The sequence below is a fragment of the Salvelinus namaycush genome, chromosome 4, assembly GCF_016432855.1.
Source record: "Salvelinus namaycush isolate Seneca chromosome 4, SaNama_1.0, whole genome shotgun sequence".
NCBI classification, from domain to species: domain Eukaryota; kingdom Metazoa; phylum Chordata; class Actinopteri; order Salmoniformes; family Salmonidae; genus Salvelinus; species Salvelinus namaycush.
The window spans coordinates 78718135-78736450 of record NC_052310.1 but is presented as its reverse complement, the minus strand read 5'-3'; the positions used below and the strand labels follow the sequence as shown (position 1 = coordinate 78736450).

The 18316-nt window shown below is 44.3% G+C and overlaps 1 pseudogene; it reads left to right on the top strand.

The window, feature by feature from the left end:
- Positions 1 to 1605: 1605 nt before the first annotated feature.
- Positions 1606 to 18316, top strand: part of LOC120046012 — a 107771-nt pseudogene continuing 91060 nt past the window's right edge.

The following is an 18316-nucleotide window of genomic DNA, read 5'->3' as shown; positions in this document are numbered from 1 at the left end:
TGAGTATACAAAGACTATGCTGTCATAGTTTACCTGTCAGAATTGTTTACACGCTCAACTGAGACTTGCTTTCTATGTAGTGTAGTGTACCTAGGGGGGTGAGGATCAGAAAACCAGTCCGTATCTGGTGTAACCACCATTTGCCTAGTTAAACAAAGGTAAAATAAATAAAATGAGGCAAGTAAGTTAAGAACAAATTCTTATTTTCAATGACGGCCTAGGAACTGCCTTGTAACAGGGGCAGAACGACATATTTTCACCTTGTCAGCTCAGGGATTCAATCTTGCAATCGATTACTAGTCCAACGCTCTAACCATTAGGCTACCCGTCGCCTCATGTGGCGCGACACATGTTCTTCTCATAGAGTTGATCAGGCTGTTGATTGTGGCTTGTGGAATGTTGTCCTACTCCTCTTCAATGGCTGTGTGAAGTTGCTGGATATTGGCAGGAACTGGAACACACTGTCGTACCCTTCGATCCAGAGCATCCCAAACCTGCTCAATGGGTGACATGTCTGGTGAGTATGCAGGCCATGGAAGAACTGGGACATGTTCAGCTTCCAGGAATTGTGTACAGATCCTTGCGACATTGGGCCGTGCATTATCATGCTGAAACATGATGTCACGTAGGTATGAAGAGATTCGGGAGACAGGCGCAGGAATGCGTAATAGGGGTCTTTATTATACCCAAAATTACGGCATGCCGTGTAAAGGCACGGGGACGAAGACCAAACAAACACATAACAAAAACACAGGGTTGAAACGCAAAACAGAGGAGCGAGGAGTACCTCAATAACACACGCACACAATGATTAACACACGGGACAAGACCCGTAATCATCTGCGCAATCCACAAGGGCACGAAAGCACAAAACACATAGCACAGGTACTTACAGGCACCAACGGACACAGTAACAATAATGGACAGCACCATGGTGAACAAATATATACAAATACAATCAGTGGAAATAGGGGCCAGGTGTGCGCAATGAAAGTTCCAGAGGGATCCGTGACACATGAGGTGATGGTGGCGGATGAATGGCACGACAATGGGCCTCAGGATCTCATCATAGTATCTGTGTGCATTCAAATTGCCATGATAAAATGCAATGGTGTTTGTTGTCTATAGTTCATGCCTGCCCATACCATAACCCCACCGCCACCATGGGGCACTCTGTTCACAACTTTGACATAAACAAAATGCTCCCGTGAGGAGCCCACTGAACACGCAGATGAGCTTCCTTGAGACGGTTTCTGACAATTTTTGCAGTAAACTCCATAATAATGCCCATGATTTTGGAATGAGATGGCATATTATTTTCATATCGGATCGTGACCCCTAGTTTAGGAACCGCTAGCATAAGGAGAAGACATTCGTAATTGTATTTGTATACAAAAACTACGCTGTCATATTTTGCCTGTCAGAATTGTTGACAAGTTCAGTTGAGACTTGCTTTCTATGTTAGTTACTCATGCAAATCAAATATCGTGTTGTCACTGATTTCTTCCATATTCTCACACGCAGCGCACATTAATTTTCTGTGAGATCGGCACAGGCTCGTGTCTGCCCTGTCTCATCGCAACCCTGTCTCTCCCGGCGGGGACCATGGCCTTCGTGCCAACCTCTAGCCCGGCGGTGGTGGACCAGTCCACGCTCATGAAAAATTACCTGCAGTTCGTGGCAGGCCTCAGGGACAACAACAACAACTACAAGTGAATGAGAAACTATTATAATTGACAAATGCCTTATTATGAGCGTCAGCATGAGTCTGAAAATTCTCCTGTGCTGATAAATATAATAATTTGCTTTATTTGATGTATACTCCACCTGCTATTGGATGAGTTGTAGACATAGTTATTCAGTAATCAATGGAAAATGTGGTTTAGGTGTCATATCTTCAACAAGGGTGTAGTGATGAGAGCGATATGCTTTAGTCCAGAATAAAGTACAGTGTGTTTGTGAGAGTGAGTGACTGAGTGAGTGACTGAGTGAGTGACTGAGTGAGTGACTGAGTGAGTGCGAGTGTGTCTAATAAATGTACCTTAAACAATCTGGGCGCTGAAAGTAAAATTGATCAGATCTGAGCATCCCTGTCTGCTAAGAGAGTTTATACCATAGAAATAGAATTACTAGAGTGAACTTTGAGGTGAGTTATACCATAGAAATATAATGACTAGAGCGAGTATCCCCATTATATGTCTGGGTTTATACTACAACTGCACGTCTCAACACCGTTCAGGTATCCCCTCTCTCTGTAATTACAACTGGCCTAATGTTAGTGTTGACATCTTCTTCTTCTCTTTCAGAATGTGACATCATCACTACAGTACTCCACCTTCCTGGAACACATCATCCCTCGCTTCCTTACCTTCCTCCAGGACAGAGAGGTGCAGTTTCTGCAGGAGAAACCAACACAGGTAGGAGGAAATGTTATAATTTCAATAGTTTATTTGAATAGGCACAGATGCAATTTAAACATGCACACATTGAATACACAAGAGTCCGAGCCACCTTGTATTACTTTAAAACAGCAACTGAGGAAGCTGGTGCTGGAGATCATCCACCGGATCCCGACTGATGAACACCTAAGTAATTATCTGTCCCTAACCTGAACTCAGAGTTTTCTTTGCATCGCACATTGTTTGTTTTCAGATTGCGGGCGAAGAGAACGTTCTGATATGCTTGCGTATCATCATTGAACTGCACAAGCAGTTCCGTCCACAGATCTCTCAAGAGGTGAGAACTCTCTGTGTGGGAGCTGGGAAATCTTTGGGTCTCTGAATCATGTTCTCATGCCTCTATTTTGCCACCTTTCCCATCCTGCTTTCTAACACATTCTCACTCCCCTCGCTCTCGTTTGCCCCTCCTGTCTCTTTTCTCTCTCTTTCTGATCTCTCTCTCTCTCCTCCTCCAGGCTCGGTACTTTGAGAACCCCCAGGTGATAGCTGAGAACATAGTGCCTTCTCCTGAGATGGTGAGCATGATCACCTCAGTGTTGATGAAGACCACACAGGGAGGACAGTGAAACACGCACGGTGAGTAGACCTGTCCTGGATACTTCTATAATCTTTCTGGAACTCCTCTTATTACCACTTGGTGGTGTAGAAGCACCGTGGCACTGGCGAAGCATCTCAGACCACGGCTAGTTTTCCAGGTAGAAAAGACATGGACACACCGGTAGCGTTTGCCAGCCGAGAGTACTTAGAACCTCTGTTCAGCGTGCCAGCCGTAATTTGCAAAATTATTCTACATGTAGAATCGCGTGAAAATATTGTCAGTCAGACACCCACCGGTGTGTGGTCCCTAAGGCAGAGAGTTGATGTGATTCATCATTGAATCATGGATGTTGTAGAATCATGTCTAGTCCATACAGTATATTTCTATCTGAATGTTCGGAACGGTTGGACCCTTCCTGAATTTAGGCTGGCATTGCCCTTGTCTTTTCCTGATCATCTGTCTGTGTCTGTCTGTTCCTCCAGCACACCATCATCCCCCGGGGTCCCTGTCCATCAAGGTGCTGACTGAGCTGCCCATCATAGTGGTGCTCATGTACCAGATGAACAAACTGAACATCCATAACGTGGTGTCTGAGATTGTCCCCCTTATCATGAACACTATGATGCTGCAGGTTTCTCCTCTGGCCAGGTAAGACACCTGTGTGCGTATGTGTGTGTTAATTCCCTCCTGCAGACAATCGTACTCACTCTTTTTGCTAAACAACCACAAAGAATATGAAATGGTATTGAAGCATAAATAATTTTGACTTGTACAGTAAAATAGTTTGCTTCGTCTATAAAGAGTTATTCTAAACCCTAACGTAACTTTCAGGCAACGCAAGCTGTATAACAGAGAGCTGCATGCTGACTTTACCCCTGCTCGGATCAAGACCCTGTTCTTCCTGGCCTGCATCATCTGCATCTACAAGGTACATATATCCATGTTGTGCTTTTTATGTCTGGGTTCAATTCCTCATTCAGTTTTCTGTCTTGTATTGCATTTACCTGGCACACAGAATAATTAATTCCATGTAAATTAAATCATATTTTCTTAACTGTATTGCAATGCGTGTGTCTCTCTGTGTCTCTGTCTCTCTCTCTCTCTCTCTCTCTCTGTGTGTTTCTGACCAGGACCTGGTAGGGAAATACTCTCAGCAGATGGTGAAGGGCATGCAGCAGCTGCTGACCAGCTGTCCCTCTGAGACGGCCCACCTCCACAAGGAGCTGCTCATCGCTGCTCATCGCTGCCAAACACATCCTCACCAAAGACCTGCGCAGCCGTACGTATTGACACTAACCGAAGGACACACTGACGGACGCAAACACACACACAGGCATTCACATACGGATGCAGACTCACACTCAGGTGAATTCCGACACTAGATTTTTATTCTGTGTTGCAGAGTTCATCACTTGCATGGACTTACTGGCTACACGGCCCGGGAGACACTGAGGTTAGACCACCTAACAGGTAGCCCTAAACCCCCTCCCCTCTTCCCTCCTATACCTCCTCACCTTAACCCTCTCCTCCCTCCTACACCTCCTCTCCTCCACCTCCCTGTGCTGCCAACCTGCCCCTCCTCTCCCCCTCCTCCTCCCTGTGCTGCCGACCTGCCCCTCCTCTCCTCCTCCTCCTCCCCATGCTGCCGACCTGCCCCTCTCATCAAAACAGCAGCCTTCATCTTTCATTAGTCTCCATGTGAAACAAGCCACAGCTATCAGACTTGGCATCTCTATTGGTGGCAGCCATATTAGTGTCTTTCAGGTGCATGAACATTCATATGCTCTCTCCCTTGCGCTCTCTCCTTTGCTCTCTCTCCCTTGCTCTCTCTCCCTTGCTCGCTCTCCCTTGCTCGCTCTTGTTCTCTCTGTCTGTCTCTGTTCGTCCTGCCTCCAGGTACAATTTGTGTGCACTGTGGTTGGTTGCAGTCAAATTTCTTTACATGTGTTTTACATAGCCAGCCACGCAGTCGTGGTGCAGGTAGGCTATTAAGTGTTTACTGTGCTTTGATTGACAACTGAACAGCAAGTGTTGACTAGTTTATAAAAGCTGTCAAACTGACTGAATAAAGTCGATGTCCAAATCACTTTGCTATTCATAAATCAATGTGGTTATATGTCCATGGTAGCATTATATGTCCATGGTAGCATCCCGAAGTCGCCTCTTCACTGTTGATGTTGAGATTGGTGTTTTGTGGGTACTATTTAAAGAAGCTGTCAGTTGAGGACTTGTGAGGTGTCTGTTTCTCTTGCACTTCTTGAAGATGGTGGCGAGCTGGTAGCGAGTGATGGTGTGGAACTTCAGCACCAACACCTCGAGGAAGAAAATGTAGAGATTGAAGATTTATTGAAGTCAATGTTAAGAGCTAGTAACATAAGCATTGTTAAGAGCTAGTAACATAAGCATTGTTAAGAGCTAGTAACTTGGCCAGGTTGATGAACACGGCTGAACAGTATTGTCTCTTATCGATGGCGGTTATGATATCGTTTAGGACCTTGAGCGTGGCTGAGGTGCACCCATGACCAGCTCTGAAACCAGATTGCATAGCGGAGAAGGTACGGTGGGATTCGAAATGGTCGGTAATCTGTTTATTAACTTGGCTTTCGAAGACCTTAGAAAGGCAGGGTAGGATGATATAGGTCTGTAGTAGTTTGGGTCTAGAGTGTCTCCCCCTTTGAATAGGGGGATGACCGCGGCAGCTTTCCAATCTTTGGGAATCTCAGACGATACAAAAGAGAGGTTGAACAGGCAAGTAATAGGGGTTGCAACAATTTCGGCAAATCATTTTGGAAAGAGAGGGTCCAGATTGTCTAGCCCAGCTGATTTGTAGTGGTCCCGATTTTGCAGCTCTTTCAGAACATCAGCTATCTGGATTTGGGTGAAGGGGAAATGGGGGTGGCTTGGGCGAGTTGCTGTGGGGAGTGCAGGGCTGTTGACCGGGGTAGGGGTAGCCAGGTGGAAAGCATGGCCAGCCATAGAAAAATGCTTATTGAAATTTTCAATTATCGTGGATTTATCGGTGGTGACATTGTTTCCTAGCCTCAGAGCAGTGGGCAGCTGGGAGTAGGTGCTCTTATTCTCCATGGACTTTACAGTGTCCCAGAACTTTTTTGAGTTTGTGCTACAGGATGCAAATTTCTGTTTGAAAAAGCTAGCCTTAGCTTTCCTAATTGACTGTGTATATTGGTTCCTAACTTCCCTGAAAAGTTGCATATCACGGGGGCTATTCGATGCTAATGCAGTATGCCACAGGATGTTTTTGTGCTGGTCAAGGGCAGTCAGGTCTGGAGTGAACCAAGGTTTATATCTGTTCCTGGTTGTACATTTTTTGAGTGGGGCATGTTATTTAAGATGGTGAGGAAGGCAATTTAAAGAATAACCAGGCATCCTCTACTGACAGGATGAGGTCAATATCCTTCCAGGATACCCGGGCCAGGTCAATTAGAAAGGCCTGCTCGCTGAATTGTTTTAGGGAGCGTTTGACAGTGATGAGGGGTGGTCGTTTGATCGCAGACCCATTACGGACGCAGGCAGTGAGGCAGTGATCGCTGAGATCTTGGTTGAAGACAGCAGAGGTGTATTTGGAGGGCAAGTTGGTTAGGATGATATCTATGAGGGTGCCCGTGTTTATGGATTTGGGGTTGTACCTGGAAGGTTCATTGATAATTTGTGTGAGATTGAGGACATCGAGCTTAGATTGTAGGATGGCTGGGGTGTTAAGCATGTCCTAGTTTAGGTCGCCTAGCAGCACGAGCTCTGAAGATAGGTGGGGGGCAATCAATTCACATATGGTGTCCAGGGCACAGCTGGGGGCAGAGGGTGGTCTATAGCAAGCGGCAATGGTGAGAGACTTGTTTCTGGAAAGGTAGATTTTTAAAAGTAGAAGCGTGAATTGTTTGGGTACAGACCTGGATAGTAAGACAGAACTCTGCAGGCTATCTCTGTAGTAGATTGCAACTCCGCCCCCTTTGGAAGTTCTATCTTGTTGGAATATTTTATAGTTAGGTATGGAAATTTCAGGGTTTTTGGTGGTCTTCCTAAGCCAGGATTCAGACACGAAAAAGGACATCCGGGTTGGCAGAGTGTGCTAAAGCAGTGAATAAAACAAACTTAGTGAGAAGGCTTCTAATGTTAACATGCATGAAACCAAGGCTTTTACGGTTACAGAAGTCAACAAATGAGAGCACCTGGGGAAAAGGAGTGGAGCTAGGCACTGCAGGGCCTGGATTAACCTCTACATCACCAGAGGAACAGAGGAGGAGTAGGATAAGGGTACGGCTAAAGGCTATAAGAACTATAAAAGGCTATAAGAGGTAGTAACATGAGCATTGTTAAGAGCTAGTAACATGAGCATTGTTAAGAGCTAGTAACATGAGCATTGTTAAGAGCTAGTAACATGCTATAACATCTGCCAAACTGTGTAAGCGACCAATAAACTTTGATTTGATTAAATCCAGTAATTAAAACAGAATCCCACAATATAAAAATGTATTGACCTTAGCTAGGAATAAACTAAATGTATTGAAAATGTATTATTTTCCCAAGTTTATTATAAGACATTAACGGAATGCGTCACTGATTTGTATTTGCATCAACTTTCTGAAGGGCCGACCTGAATGCCCATGTCTGTGTGTGCGGCGCCTGAACCAACTGGGAAAAATGCAAACCTGGAAACTATTATGACCCCTCTATGGAAAGGTCATACTCTCACGAACATGTACAGCGCCTTCAGAAAGTATTCATACCCCTTGACTTATTCCACATGTTGTTGTGTTACAGCCTGAATACAGAATGGATGACATATTTTTTTCTATAACCCATTTACACACTACCCCATAATGACAACGTGAAAACAGGTTTTGGAAAATGTTTGCAAATGTATTGAAAATGAAATACAGAAATATCTAATTTACATAAGTATTCACACCCCTGAGTCAATACATGTTAGAGTCACCTTTGGCAGTGATTACAGCTGTGAGTCTTTCTGGGTAAGTCTCTAAGAGCTGTGCACACCTGGATAGTACAATATTAGCACATTATTTTTTAAATTCTTTAAGTTCTGTCAAGTTGGTTGATGATCGTTGAACAAGCAGACAGCCTTTATTCCTTTAGAACCCTGGAGCTTTCAGAATCATTTTGCAGCCTCCACCTTACCTATTCAGTAAAAAGTGACTTATATTCACTCAACTGGAATCTAAAAGAGCAAATCAATCACAGTTTCTAGGCTGATGGTGGAGTATAATAAATGAAAAAGGGCTCTTAAAAAGCTCAGGCACCTTCATGCACTGATTGTAAGACACTCCTGATAAGAGCATTTAGTGTCTGCTAAATGACTGAGATGTTAGGTAAAATGTAAAGATGTTTCATTTGATAGTTGTGAACTCCTATAACCTTTAACCTGTCCCTTCCCCTCTTTATCCCCCATCCCTCCAGACCTCTGGTCTACATGGGTGCTAGTGATATGACCTTTTTCCTTCTCCCCCCTCCAGATAATGTCATGTAAAATGTAACCTTCTGTTTGATAGGGGTGAGCTCTCCTCCTCACTCCCTTATTGACCTAAACTTTCCCCTTCTCTCCCCCAACAGACCCCTGGCAGACCACGTGTGTCAGAACCTGCCCCTCACAGACCTGTGTCTAGCTGTTTGCCAAGAACATAGATGACGAGTCTCTCCCCAGTAGCATCCAGACCATGTCCTGAAAACTGCTGTTTAACCTGGTCGATTGCATCTGCTCCAAGAGTGAACAGGAGAACGACAACGGACGGGACATACTGATAAGGAGACTGTGACTGAATAAGTAATGACAGATGGGAAGGGACATCATAATGGGCAATGTTGGGCAATGTTGTGCCCAATCACAAATCGACCTTTGGCCTCTCTACTACCTCTAGGTTCCCCATGTAAGAAGATTCTGTTCCTTTCATGATTATCAAGATATTGACTTCAATAAATCTTCAATCTGTACATTTTCTTCCTCGAGGTGTTGGTGCTGAAGTTCCACACCATCACTCGCTACCAGCTCGCCACCATCTTCAAGAAGTGCAAGCCCCAGTCAGAGATGGGTGTGGACGAACCCCAGGGCGCGCCTACCGGGGTCCCTGCCCTCCCAGCCACCCCTCTCCTGTGTCTGACGGTGCCTGTGAGGCTGTGTCTGACGGTGCCTGTGAGGCTGTGTCTGACGGTGCCTGCGTCTGACGGTGCCGTAAGACACAGGCACCGTCAGACACAGCCTCACAGGCACCGTCAGACACAGGCACCGTCAGACACAGGCACCGTCAGACACAGCCTCACAGGCACCGTCAGACACAGGCACCGTCAGACACAGGCACCGTCAGACACAGGCACCGTCAGACACAGCCTCACAGGCACCATCAGACACAGGCACCGTCAGACACAGCCTCACAGGCACCATCAGACACAGGCACCGTCAGACACAGCCTCACAGGCACCATCAGACACAGGCACCGTCAGACACAGCCTCACAGGCACCATCAGACACAGGCACCGTCAGACACAGGCACCGTCAGACACCGGCACCGTCAGACACAGGCACTGTCAGACACAGCCTCACAGGCACCGTCAGACACAGGCACCGCCAGACACAGGCACCGTCAGACACAGGCACCGTCAGACACAGGCACCGTCAGACACAGGCATCGTCAGACACAGGCACCGTCAGACACAGGCACCGTCAGACACAGGCACCGTCAGACACAGCCTCACAGGCACTGTCAGACACAGGCACCATCAGACACAGGCACCGCCAGACACAGGCACCGTCAGACACAGGCACCGTCAGACACAGGCACCGTCAGACACAGCCTCACAGGCACTGTCAGACACAGGCACCGCCAGACACAGGCACCGTCAGACACAGGCACCGTCAGACACAGGCTTCGTCAGACAGCCTCACAGGCACCATCAGACACAAGGCCTGCATGGCGTATTTCACCAGCTTAATGTAGATCTGAGTCTCCGTGGTCTGAAGCTGCATGTTAGGAATGAACTGGACCTCTGCAACGTTGTGACGGAGGTCCAGGGACCCAGCATCAAGGCTGAGTTCACTGACTGCAAGGCCTCTATACAACTATCCATGGAGAAGTTATGCCACTGGTCAGCCATTACGTCTCTGAATGGGGGATTGGTATGGTAGCCAATTTGGATCATAACAGTTGTTGATAAGGCATTCGACTTTGGTGTGTTGGGCATTACGTCTCAATAGAAGGATATTGTACTATGTTCTCAAAGAGACCACTTAAAAACAACTCTCAATTATTTCCACATAGCCACCCCTTTCTCCTGGTCTTTCTCCTGGTCTTTCTCCTGGTCTAGCACAACAGCAGTGTCACGCCCTGGCCTTAGTTATCTTTGTTTTCTTTATTATTTTAGTTAGGTCAGGGTGTGACATGGGGGATGTTTGCGTGTTTTTGTCTAGTCTAGGGTGTTTGTATTGTATAGGGGGTTTTGTAGAGTTCATGGGGTTGTGTTCAGTGTAGGTGTTTATGTAAGTCTATGGTTGCCTGGATTGGTTCTCAATCAGAGACAGCTGTCTATCGTTGTCTCTGATTGGGAGCCATATTTAAGGCAGCCATAGGCATTAGGTAGGTTGTGGGTAATTGTCTATGTTTGACGTTAGTAGCTTATTGTAACGGATTTCCTCCTCCTCTTCATCCGAAGAGGAGGAGCAAGGATTCGACCAAAATGCAGCGTTGGAATAGGACATAATGAATTTATTTAAACAAGACAAAAACGAACTATACTTGAATAACTAACAAAATAACAAACGACGTAGACAGACCTGGACATGCGAACTTACATGTAACGAAGAACTCACGAACAGGAAAATGACTACACAAAAGAACGAACGTACAAACAAACCGAGACAGTCCCGTGTGGCGCAACATAGACACAGACACAGGAGACAACCACCCACAACAATCAATGTGAAAACACCTACCTTAATATGGCTCTCAATCAGAGGAAATGAAAACCACCTGCCTCTAATTGAGAACCATATCAGGTCACCCTTTAACAAACATAGAAACACATAACATAGACTACCCACCCAAACTCACGCCCTGACCGTCAAACATATACAAAATAACAGAAAACCGGTCAGGAACGTGACACTTATGTCTGCACTTTCGTTTGTTAGCTTCACGGTCGTTTGTTGTTTTGTTTAGTTTGTATTAATTTCGTGTTCGTTTCATCTTCTCAAATAAAAGAAGATGTATCTATATCACGCTGCACCTTGGTCCTCTCTTTCACCTAAAGACGATCGTGACAAGCAGTCTATGTGGGCTAAACTGTGGATCATTTTCCATTGCTTTGGCACAAAATGCATTCAATGACTACATCTTTCAAATTTCATGAATTATTTTCTCGCTATGACACAACCACCACCAAAACGCTATGTACCTACAGGCCAATTTGCACATGTTTACATACTCTTTTCAAAACTGTTTAACACACAATTGAATAAGACAGCAATTTGCTACATTTCTACAGTAATACCGTATTGAAATATATTCCACATCTAAAAAATAAAATACTATCAAAACAATTAGACCAACCACAGCTGATTCCCATGGTAGCTGAACACCTACCCAGGTGTCCGTCTTTCAATTTCATTACCATCTATACAAAAGGGGACATCTTAGGAATAATGCTGTAGTGTAATGTAAACATGGAACCAGCCAGAGATAGAGAAGTGGCTGACCGAGGAAGAAGAGTGGCTGGGAGAGGGAGAGGGAGAGGAGTACGTATGCGTGGTGGAAGAAGACTGAGAGGAAGATCAAGAGCTGTAGTCTCAGATGAGATTAGGGATACTATAATTGATCATGTAATAAATCATGATCTATCAATGAGAGAGGCTGGTCTGAGAGTGCAGCCAAATCTGCAACGCTCAACAGTGACATTTATTCTGAGAAATTTCCGGCAAAACAACAGGTAAGATATGCATTCTGCAAGGGCATCTGACTGAACTGCACATTACAGAAGTAAATTGAGCAAAGCCTCCAAACCCACTTGTGTGTAATTGTTTTTGTATTTCTGCTTAGGACCCAACGGTTACCCCCCACAGGCAGGAGAGGTAGGATTTTCACTGCTGTGCAGGAAACTGCAATCGTTGATATGGTCATCAGAAACAATGGCATAAAACTCACAGAGATTCGGGACAGAGTGTTGGCAGGCAATATCACATTTTGAAATATTCACAATGTGAGCATAACAACTGAAACAACATCAAGTCAGGATGAAGCAGTTGTACACTGTCCCCTTTGAGAGGAACTCTGACCGAGTCAAGCAACTCAGGAACCAATATGTCCAGGTAAGATGACTATAAAATACAGAAATGGTTTGGAACAGAATCAAACAGGGCAGAGGCACACAACGGCATGTTTTCAGGTATAATGTAAACTACCATAATAGCCAAACTCTTATGTTGCCTTATGGATTTATTTTAGAGAGTCATGGAGATTCATCTTTGTGGATGAGGCTGGTTTCAACTTGGCCAAAACACGGCGGCAAGGAAGGAATGTGATTAGGAAAAGACCCACAGTGGATGTCCCGGGCCAGAGGGGTGCCAGCATCACAATGTGTGCAGCAATATCCTCTGATGGATTGCTGTTACACAAACCGCTAATTGGGCCATACAACACCGAGCGTCTCATTTCATTCCTGGATGACCTCTATTGAAGGGTTGTAGCAGGTGAGGAAAGGGTTGCAGTGAGGCGAAATCGGCTAACGTTTGTAATTATATGGGACAATGTGGCATTTCACCACTCCCGTGCAGTCACAGAGCGGTATGCAGCCCCTCCCAGGATGGTGTCACTTTTCCTCCTGGAGGTGGAAGGTTTATGACCACCATCCACATGATCAAATGTCCCTCCTGGATGCAATGAATGCTGGATGCCTGGACATATCTGCAGAAAATTGCCAGGGATGGACCAGGCATGCCAAAAGGTTCTTTCCTAGGTGTATTGCCCAAGATGACATAAGATGTGATGTGGATGAGAACCTGTCACCAAATGCAGAAGACAGGGTTGACTAGCATTGCTACTGTATCTGTATCGGTAGATGGTGTATATACAAATTCTTGTATTTTGGAATCACTCAATGCCAAAAAACATATTGAAGCATATTGTATCATGTCTGATTCATTCCTGTAACCTATACTGCAGTGAATTCTAAACAGTAGAGAGGTGTCATTCTGGTTTTGTAAAGAAATTTGATAAAAGAAAACATTGTGTAATGCTGCCTGCTGTTAGTGTTTTTTAGGTCATTGTTTTATGAGTGACAAAGTGTACTTGTTGGGTGACAACCTTTGCTAGTGTTATGGAAAAATGTGTTGAGTTGAGACATGTATGAAGTGTTTTGGTAGTTTTAGTGCATTTTGGATGTGAAATTAACTGCTGTGCCAAGCTGAAAGTTGGTTAGGAGAACTGTGTGAAGAGTTTCAAAAAAGTGACCTAAGTATTGAGAAATGGGTCCTAGCGATTGTAAAAAACTGTAATTTCATTTATCCACCCCTTTCTCCTGGTCTTTTGATTCCTCTTATCCACCTCTTTCTCCTGGTCTATTTATTTCACGTATCCACCCTTTCACCTGGTCTATTAATTCCACATATCCACCCCTTTCTCCTGGTCTATTAATTCCACATATCCACCTCTTTCTCCTGGTCTATTAATTCCACATATCCACCCCTTTCTCCTGGTCTATTAATTCCACATATCCACCTCTTTCTCCTGGTCTATTTATTCCACGTATCCACCCTTTCTCCTGGTCTATTAATTCCACATATCCACCCCTTTCTCCTGGTCTATTAATTCCACATATCCACCTCTTTCTCCTGGTCTATTAATTCCACATATCCACTTCTTTCTCCTGGTCTATTAATTCCACATATCCACCTCTTTCTCCTGGTCTATTAATTCCACATATCCACTTCTTTCACCTGGTCTATTAATTCCACATATCCACCCCTTTCTCCTGGTCTATTAATTCCACATATCCACCGCTTTCTCCTGGTCTATTAATTCCACATATCCACCTCTTTCTCCTGGTCTATTAATTCCACATATCCACCTCTTTCTCCTGGTCTATTAATTCCACATATCCACACCTTTCTCCTGGTCTGTTAATTCCACATATCCACCCTGTAACGGTCGTCGTATGAAGAAGGTGTGGACCAAAGCGCAGCGTGGGAAGTGTTCATGATTATTTATTTTAAAAAACTGAACACTGAGACAAAATAACAAAATGTAACAACACGAAACAGTTCTGTCTGGTGCAGACACAAAAACAGAAAACAACTACCCACAAAAACCATGTGGGAAAAAGCTACCTAAGTTTGGTTCTCAATCAGAGACAACGATAGACAGCTGCCTCTGATTGAGAACCACACCCGCCAAACAACAAAGAAATACAAAACATAGAAAATGAACATAGAATGCCCACCCAAATCACACCCTGACCAAACCAAAATAGAGACATAAAAAGCTCTCTACGGTCAGGGCTTGACACCCCCCTTTCTCCTGGTCTATTAATTCCACATATCCACCCCTTTCTCCTGGTCTATTTCAATGTGATCACAAAGCAGAGAAAGCTAGAGAACAGGAAGTGGAGAGAATAAGGGTGATGGTTCTTCTGAGGGATAATGAATCCTTGTCAGAGTTGAGCATCTCTCTGTGAGAGGAGAGGAGACAGTCTTCCATCATCAGGTCTTACGAGCTCCTCGTCTCCTCTCCAGGCCAGAATAATCAATCTACAGAACCGTGGATGACGACCACATGATTTACTCTCTAATGACTCTATTTCTGTCTGCTACCAGTGAAAACACATTACTATAATTGAGTTGGTGCTCCAAAGATGGATGCCACAGATAGCTCTCTGTATCTCTCTCTCTAAGTTTATCCTGACATTTGTTTGGATGGTTGCGCTAAATCTTTTTCTCTCTCCTTTGATCTATCTCCCCCTCTATCCCTTTCTTTTCCTGCTCTGTCTTCTCCCTATCTCTCCATCCGCCGGCCCCTTCACTCCCTCCTCTATTTCTCCCTCCCCTTCCTCCTCCTTTTGAAGTGAGACACTCAGTCTATTTAAAGCCTCTTTGAGCCTCTCTTTATTTATGTCTTTATATCTAGCTGTTGAGATGGGATGAGTGCATGTCAGCCAGTAGCAGCATAGCCTTTATGTGCTGACAGGGCTAGGCTAGTGGAATTCAATTATGCAGTCTCCTCCTCCTCTCCTCCTTTCTACCTCCTCTCCCACCAGACAGACCAGCCCTCTCTCTCTCTCCCTCTCTCCTCTCTGGTGTTAATTAGTTAATTTTCTCCCTCTTTAAGTCTCTGGCCGCGTCGCCTTGTCAGCTCATAATCTGCCAGTTGAAATGACCTCTGCTCTCCCTGGGCCCGGCACCGTGTGCAGAGGTTCTCTCTTCATGACAGGTTACTCAGAGCGCCGGTCTCAAAGTTAATCACACTGCCTGAGTGCAGCAGGTTAGTTATTCTACACAGGGTACAGGGTTTCAGACTGCAACCATTTTGTCACATATTGCCACCCTTGTCTGTGCGAGCAAAACATTTTTATTGGTCGCACTGGTGCGAGCTGCACATTCTACTTGGCCACCTCAATCAAATGTCAAATTGTTTTTGCTGATAAAACCATGAATTTGTTAAACAGTAAAGTGCATTTGTCACGCCCTGGCCATAGAGAGGCTTTTAATTCTCTATTTTGGTTAGGCCAGGGTATGACTAGGGTGGGCATTCTAGTTTCTTTATTTCTATGTTTTCTATTTCTTTGTTTTTGGCAGAGTGTGGTTCCCAATCAGAGGCAGCTATCGTTGTCTCTGATTGGGAATCATACTTAGGCAGTCCCTTTTCCCTCTTTCATTTGTGGGTTCTTATTTTTGCATTGGTTGTTATTTTGCCCTGCAGAACGTCACGTTCGTATTTTGTTTTGTTGTTGTCGGTGTTCAGTAAATAAATAAATAGAATGAACACGTACCACCCTGCGCTTTGGTCCACTTCTTCCCATGACAATCGTGACAGCATTATCCTCATGATCCCTGTAATAAAGGTGTCTGCCCCGTCACTGTGCCTGCCTGTTTCACTGGGGCCGATTGCTGTAATGAGATAACCTCTCACACTCTCTCTATACAATCATGTGTGCTTCTCGTGATTGTATAACATTTCAAAATGCTATGCAATTATTTTTAAATGATCATTATTGAGCTCAAAGGTAATGTTGTGTTTTTATGAGTTATATTCTCTATTTCTATTATTTTAATGGTTTTTATTTGAAGTTCAGTTTCAGTTAGTTTTCAGATCCACTTGGCTAGTTTTTATTTAGGTTTTATATCATATATTTTAGTATTATTTAGTTTTTGTGTTCGAGACAGGAGACATTTATGGCTAGGAGACATTTAGTTTTGGGGGGGATGTCACTTCTTGCCACTGTGGGGCAGCAATGCATAAGGGGATGGGTCAGGTCATAGGTTAGGTTTAAAGGTAGACTCAGCGAGATGACGTAGATGCACAAAGTAAACGGTAGTAGTGGGTCCATTTCCGCAACAACCAGGAGTGTTGGAGCGCAAGGCTAAACTTCTCTGCTGTTGTGTTCCCATAGTGTGCATGTTGTAGCAGCATGAAGCGTACCTGTGCACATGCCAAGATTCTCTGTGTGACTGTGTGAGAGCAATGTCTTGCATCGTGCTCATCTCAATGGCCGCGTCCTAGCTGACCATTTTTGTCAAGTCCGTGACCACTGCTGTTCAACACCTTTCAAAGTGTTTTCTGGGGATAAAAAATGTCAGACTTGTGCCTACATGTGAACTGCATGAACTTTACAAAAATCATGTTTATTTATTTATTTCAGTTTTATTTAACCAGGTAGGCTAGTTGAGAACAAGTTCTCATTTACAACTGCGACCTGGCCAAGATAAAGCACAGCAGTTCGACACATACAACAACACAGAGTTACACATGGAACAAACAAACACACAATCAATAATACAGTAGAAAAAAGAAAAATCTATATACAGTGAGTGCAAATGAGGTAAGATAATGGAGGTAAGGCAATAAATAGGCCAAGGTGGCGAAGTAATTACAATATAGCAATTAGACACTGATATGGTAGATGTGCAGAAGATAAATGTGCAAGTAGAGATACTGGGGTGCAAAGGAGCAAGATAAATAAATAAATACACTATGGGGATGAGGTAGTTGGATGGGCTGTTTACAGATGGGCTATGTACAGGTGCAGTGATCTGTGAGCTGCTCTGACAGCTGGTGCTTAATGCTAGTGAGGGAGATATGGGTCTCCAGCTTCAGTGATTTTTGCAGTTTGTTCCAGTCATTGGTAGCAGAGAACTGGAAGGAAAGGTGGCCAAAGAAGGAATTGGCTTTGGGGGTGACCAGTGAGATATGCCTGCTGGAGCGCTTGCTACGGGTGGGTGCTGCTATGGTGACCAGTGAGCTGAGATAAGGTGGGGCTTTACCTAGCAGAGACTTGTAGATGACCTGGAGCCAGTGGGTTTGGCGACGAGTATGAAGCGATGGTGATCAAAGGTAACAAAGTTTTGACTGCAGTTGACTGCAAGTTGCTCTTCACGGACTTCATCCTGGAGCCATCACCTGCATTGTGGGCTCTATTGTCAAACAATCATAAGGGTGTTTCTGTTTGACCTACATGAACATGACCATAAACATGACTGAAACAGGAACCAATTTGCTGTGATTTATGGGTTATGACTAGATGGGGTGCTGCTAATGTCTAAAGTGATTTTTCATAGCAAGTTATGAAATTCTCAAATTCTCCTAATCTGCTATGTAAATTCATCTAACCTGCTGCGTAAATTCACGTAGCAGGTTAGGTGAATTTACATAGCAGATTAGGAGAATTAGGTTAAGGTTAGGAAAATGGTTAGGGTTAGATAAAACGCAAAAATTTGACTCATTTATGTGTACAATGGATATATACAAATAAATGTGATATTTGAGGCTCTCTAACTAATTGATTGTACAATGTACACACATAATATTATATTATGATTGCAGTTTGTGATGTGGGGTTGGAGACCTGTTTTTTTCAACCTTATAAAGAAAACCTTTTATAAACAATTTCAACACTGAAATTGATACGAGCGTTGATATGAGCCTTGCTGTTAGAAAACCACATTAGTGTCTGACTTTCAGATGCACCTGCCCCAACTTCCCTCCTCGACGTTCGTCTATGGTCTGTTGATTTAGCCTTACCACTCAAACACGCCCAATATCTCGCTGAGTCTACCTTATTGTAGTGAAAACTCAGGGAGAAAAAGGTG